Raw genomic sequence first — 6,956 nt, 5'->3', positions numbered from 1 at the left:
CCTCTCACCGCTACCTTTACCAAATTGTGTTCACACACTTAGCTCTCAACAGTAGGACATGTTCACCACATTCCAATTCATCCCCGATGAATCAGACCTGACTCAACTCTAAGAAGTAGCAGGCATGACAAACAAGCATGAATGAGTAGGCACATCAGGGCTCAAACAACTCCTACTCATGCTAGTGGGTTTCATCTATTTACTGTGGCAATGACAGGTCATGCGGAGGATAAAGGGGTTCAGCTACCGCAACAAGTAACAGATGAATCAGTGTTGTCCTAATGCAGTAAAAGAGAGCAGGAGCAAGAGAGTAGGATTGTATCGGAATGAACAAGGGGGTTTTGCTTGCCTGGCACTTCTGAAGATAGCATTGAGTCTTCATCAGTGTCAACGATCACAACGTTGGAACATCATCTACCGAGAGGGGACAATTACGGCAACAGAGAGGAAACACAATCAATGCAATGCAACATTATGATGCATGATCATGACATGGCAACATGCTGGTGTTTTGAGCTAATGCAGCTAGAAACAAAGTTAAATGAAGTTCGTTTGAACCCTAAGTTCAAAACCAAACTCCATATGTGAAATTCAAATGTCATTTATATGATTTATGCTAAACAGGAGCTATAAGTTGTTCTAACATGCATGAAAATGGTACAAATGGATATATTGGATCTTTCTGATCATTTTTCATATATAAATTATTTCATTTGGAGTTACGGTTGATTTTCTATGAATTTTAGAAGTTTCTGGTATTTACTGGAATTTCCTAAATAATTTTAAATCCAGAAAATGAATAACTGTGTCAGCACTGCGTCACTGTGACGTCAGCAAGTCAACTGTGGCTGACCAAGTCAAACCTGACCAGTGGGGTCCACCGGCCAGTGACCCAGTGTCAGTTAGGGACACAGACAGGTGGGCCTGGTCAATGGACACGTCAGCGAGGTCAACGCCGACGCGTGGGGCCACTCTGATTAACATAAACTAAATAGGGTTTACTCCGTGGTTAATTAGGGTGGTGGGGCCGGTCTGTCAGTGACACAGGGCGAGATTAACGCGGTAATTAGCTTCGGGCTAATGACGCCATGTCACCTCACCGGAGTTGGACGCCGGCGAGCACATCCGACGACGGAAGTTCATCGGAATTGAGCTACGGGCAACCATTTGCCTCGCCGTTTGTTTCTACGGGTTCATCGAGTCCACGCGCATCCAGAGGAGCAGGCGAGAGGAGTTGTGATGGGCTGTGGCGTCGGTGGTGGCGAGCGAGGCGGCGGCCGGAGTTTGGGCGCACCCGGGAATGAGGCTGCGATGCGCTAGGGGAGAAGCTGATGGGCTAGGTGGCATCCGCGGGCCACCAGAAGCACGCTGGTGCCACGGGTTCGACCAGAGGTGCTCAGGTCAGGAGAGCTACGCGGCCATGGCGAACGGCGGTGCTCGGGCATGTGGGCGAGGGTGATACGACACGTGAACGAGCAAAACGAAGGAGGGGAAACGGAGTGGAGCTCACAGCGAGTTCGTCGGCGGTCTCATTGGGCTCGGGGAGGCGCTGAAGACGGCGAATCGGAGTTGGCAATCGGCGGCGCCCGAGGTTGAAGACGATGGCGTGGAGGCGATGCAGAGCTTCCCGGCTCGCGTGGCTTGGCAGGAAGGACGGGGGCATCACGGCGGTTCTTCTGGAAACAACTACGAGGCGAGGGGTTGGCGGTGGACGCGGCAACAGCGGGCGGCGGTGACGGCTGCGCTCGGGTGGGTGCGCGTGAGAGGGACAGGGGAGGGGATGAGCATGGGGAAGGAGTAGAGGATAGAGGAGCCATGGGGCGTCTCCAGGCGCTTGAATGGGGGCGGGGAGGAAGCAGGAGGTGGAAGCAGGAGGTGGCCGCGGCTCGGCTGTGCGCGCGCCATGCGCAACGCCAGTAGGCGCGAGGAAGACGATGCGCGACGGGGTGGGCTAGGCCTAACAGGCCAGCTACTATTGCAGGTAGGCCAGGTAAGTTCCAGGTGAGCCTCTGTTCTTTCCTATTTTATTTCTCTTTTCTATTTCTTCTGCAACTTGATGGCTTTATTAAAAATACTAAAACATTTCCAAAAATCCTGGAAATAATTGTGGGCTCTGTTGGGATTATTCCTAATAGCCCACACTTAAGTTCAGAATTATTTGAGCATTTACAATATTTACTAACATTTAAATGCCCAAATGCAAAGTACATATGATTTAATTCAGTGACCAAATATGTCATGGAAAAATGTGCAACACCTCTGGTTATGGTTCTAGCATTTTCTAGAAATGATGGACATTTTTGAAAGCCATTTGGATTCACTAAAAATATTTTTAGGTTGAACCTATTTGAATTCCATTTGGTGCTAGGGTTTGAACATCCCCATTTCAACTTTCTGTGAAAAGTAAACATGATGCAACACCAGATGCTAGCACTAGGCATGGTCAGAACTAGGGATGTGACAAGTCGCCCCCACTAAACAAGAATCTTGTCCCGAGATTCAAGATGTGAGGTAAGAGGAAAGGGGGGTCAGAAAACTATCACGATCTTCAGGATTCAACTGCCCTTCTCGAAGATGTTGATTCATTTCTCCAATTGATCTTGACGTCTTTGCTTTCGAGACCTTCATCAAACACGAGGACAGAGACAACTCTACCATGATGGATCATCTTAATGATCACAAGATCAACTTACAGAACGAGACGTAGAAACAAATCTCGAGCTGAGACACGAAGCACACATCTAAAGGAATGGAGTGTAACAGATGACGAGGGTTCACTAGGTAGACAACAATTCCACACCTAAGAGGGTGGTGAACGGTTGTCAACGTAGCGAGGAGTTGAGTTGTCATGATACCACAACGAGACACCTTAGGGATGGTGACTCGTAGATATGTCCCCTTAGGTGGCAAAAAGAATTACCTTTGATTCAGAGATCATTGAAACTCTTTATACCAGCCTAAGGCAATTCTCGAGCGATCATTTAGAGGAGTACAATAGAATGGCATACTCGGATTAGGATGGATGATGTGGATTACCTTGTTGAAAACAACACAAGGGATGATTTTGCTTGCGCGTGCTCTCAAGAACTTGATCATTTCCATATTCAACAAGGTTTTACCAACATCCGTGACAAGGATCCTGGCAACACAACATACTACCATGATGAATAATGGTGGAGGATGCAGATGCAAAGGAAGATAACACTTTCTCAGATTTCACCTTAGCGAGGCCAAGGGATCAAAATCCAGATGATCGACCGAGAGACATTTAGCACTCTGCTTCTAATGTTCTCCTTGATGTGCTAGCGTAACCCATTTATAGATATGGTTTGATAACTAGAACATCAAGTAAAAGGTCGGACTTTAGGAGCACAAGGATACATAAGGAAACAACTACTGGATTAAATCCTACGAGATCCTTATGGGGAGGTTGCCAACTTCTTCAATCAAGATACTACAATAATAGGTCTTCCGGCTGGGTGTGTTGGCCACGACATCCACTTTACCGGTTATTGAGGGACCAATATTATAGTTCTTGGGAAATGTTCCAACCATCATATCTGCCTGAGATTCAGATCTGGTTGGTGTCAGGATATTCCAGACTCATCGAGTCTAGGAAGAAAAATGAAAGTTTGCAACACAATTCGACGAGATGACGTTGCGAGATTCTCGGGAAATGAACTACGATAGCAAGCTCCAAAACATGAGCTGGTTCTGCTACACATGTGTGAACACGCTGTCCTAGACAAACATGATCACATGGTAGTCTTATAATAAAAACACTACCGAGTTCTGGTAGGGAACCGTCATTGAGGATATGGATTCTTGTGCATGAACTAGTATTTGCACAGCAACTCCTTTTCCTTAAACAAATCAGTCAGTGGCTAAGTGTGCTACGAAATTCATATGGAACAAAGATGATCAGTCTAACAGACCACAGATTTCTTCGCACGTGCATGACTGACTTGGGATGATTCCGGAGGAAGCAAAACTAACTTTCTCCAATTCATGGCGGCAACTTGCACCAATTGCACATGAATTAGAGGAAGTCACTTCTTTCATCCAAGCATATCCTTCATGAACGGAACACGAAGATAATGCTTACACAAGTTTCCAACACTAGCCTGATGTTCATCATGAATTATGGAGGAGATAAAATGCTGCTGATGGGCTCAACAACAACTCATCAGAATTTCCATATCACTGGAATTCTGCCATTATGTGAACAAGGTGATAGTATTGGTCACACCCGAAAAATATAATGGTGTATGCTCGAGGAGACAACCACGAGTAAGAAAACATTATGAATATCATTGGCTCTGATTTGATTTGACAATAGCCCATACTCAAATCAAACTTTGGACAAGACAATAGACCCAACAACTGATCACGGGGATCAGTTGATGAAGATATCATCTCTCTTCAACATACATACAAGATATCCCTTAAAATGAACTAAGTCGAACAAGCTTTTATCTTCCAACTCTCCAAGTTGTTGTTTAGCTTAACCAACTAGCTCAGGGGTATCCTGCACAGATTCTTGGAGAAGGTTGGTTTACAAGAAACCAACTTGATCACAAGCTCAACGCATTGGCCAGGGGGACAACCTGGTGATACTTCTGGGACGATAATCAGAAAATCACGAGCCACCAATATGCTACTAAGATCGAGAATAATCTTGCTTCTCAGGCAAGATGATATGATCAAATAATCAAGGGATTGGCATAGCCCTAACTCATTGATCGAGAGTGCACCAGGAAATAAGGACTAGGTAGCACGATCAACCTTAGGGCGATGATTCAAAAATCAACATGAAGAATGAGGTTATTGTCCATTTAACTACCAAGCAACAGAGTTGCTAGGAGCATAGCTTTCACACATCATAGTTCATCTATCGGCATTCCGGTTGCAACAACACGGGAGCCGAGAAATGACTAATGAGGCCGAGAAGTATCACTGCACAAGAGTTCATAGGATGGTGTGCAATTCCCATGATAATCTTAATATAAAGATGGTAATACTGCAAGGTAGAGCAGAACAAAGGCTGGATTAGCAATTTGATCTGCGGAGCACAACTACTTTGACCCAATCCTGGAAATGGATGAGATACTGGAGTTTGTTTCTCCTAGTCATTCTGGAATAAAATGGCTTGACGGACCACAAGAGTAACAAGCATTGATGAACGAATGCATGCATACTCTTGACTATCAATTGATAGACGAGGGTCGGAAGACAACTAAAGCGGGACAACTCAAAGGAACATATGGTTTTCTGAGTTGTGGATGCATAGATTAGTATGTCGAACCAAGCTCAACAAGTTTCTTCCGGATAACCCATGCAGAAAAGTAGAACTGGTAGAGTCGCAATATAGAATGGAAAACCCATCGAGAGCACTCCTATTGTGATCTTTTGGTTCAAGGAACTTCTGCCATAAGCGGTTCATAGTATTTGGAAGAAGGAAATACCACGGACCTCGAGGACTATCGCAAAGGTTACTAATATCCTAAAGGAACTAGCAAACACCAACAACATGAAGTAAGTAGGGAAATCTTGGGTTCAGAAACCCATGAGTAGAATACCTACTACTAAGTGGCATCACGGGATGCTTTCGAGAATAAGGGCCAGAATCATCACACTGGGACACAGAACATGGCTAGATTACTAGGTGATCCCCTAAGACACCTAGGGTCATAATAAAAACTCCAACATATATGTCGAGGCAATAGAGTACCTCAACTCAACAATTTGTGTGATTAACCTGGCATAGAAGAACATCGAAACTAGAGGGAAAGGATTTTGCAAGTGCATCAGATTGTTTAGAAACCTGGGATGACTTGGACAGCATAACGGCTGTAAATGCTCGAAAAGATTTGAGACATGCTGCCAAAATGGTGGCATAACCACTCGATCATCATAATATCAAGGTTTTGAGATCAACTATGAACATAAAGAAGATAGTAGGAACTTAACTCAAGCTTAGAACCATCAATCCTATAGGACTACGGATTAGTAACACGTGATCCTGATAGAAAGAAGAGAAAGCCTAGTTCCTTAACCCCGTAGGAAAGATAAGATGACTCGGATCAGAAGGACATAAGGTATAAGGAGTAAAAGAGCCTTACGTTCCATACCAAAATCGATTCCCTTATATAACTAAAGATTTTCTAGACTCAACTTCGACCAGTTTGGCTTGGTAATCCTACAGGCAGTGAAGCTCTGATACCAAAGCTGTCAGGACCCCGACTCAATGCCACATCGATCTAGCATGTAACACCTCATATCACTTTGCGGCCTCACGCACGGTATCCCCACGGGTGTCGCCTTACCTTTGCCCGGGACTGTTTGCGTCTTTTGGCACACGTATATGATAGTGTCGCTAGCATCCATATGATAAGGAGCCCGGGCTGACATGGCTAGTCGTAAACCCAAAGTGGCACAAACTTACGGGGACAGGCATCCATGACCCAACATCGAACGTGTCGGTCATCAGCGAGTGAATCCAGGCTGTAGCACTGGGCTAGCAGGACTCCGGTGAACCGGGCTGTAGCAGGCTAACAGGACTCCGGTATTCATCGCGTGACATTTCCCCGAAGGGACAGACACAGGAACAAAGAAGGACACATGCCAGCCAGCCTAAGTGTTCCGGAGCAGTAGCAAGCTACCATGGCTCAGTGGAAACACTAGGAGACATTTCCCGGTAAGAGAGGCTACTAAGGATAAACAACTAGATAGTCAGATCCCACACATACCAAGCATTTCAATAACATACACACAATATGCTCGATATGTGCAAATACAACATGGCATCACAACATGACTCTACAACTCAAGTTTTTATTCAATAGGCTCCGAGGAGCGAGATATTACAAACATGGGTCTCATGACCCAGCATTCAGAGAACACAATTCAAGCACAAGCGGAAGCTTAACATGTCTGAGTACAGACGTCTACAAATG

This window comes from Triticum dicoccoides, chromosome 6B (genome assembly GCF_002162155.2).
Source record: "Triticum dicoccoides isolate Atlit2015 ecotype Zavitan chromosome 6B, WEW_v2.0, whole genome shotgun sequence".
In the NCBI taxonomy this organism is placed as follows: Eukaryota; Viridiplantae; Streptophyta; class Magnoliopsida; order Poales; family Poaceae; genus Triticum; species Triticum dicoccoides.
The sequence above is the reverse complement of the archived record's forward strand: the minus strand, read 5'-3'. Positions refer to the sequence as shown.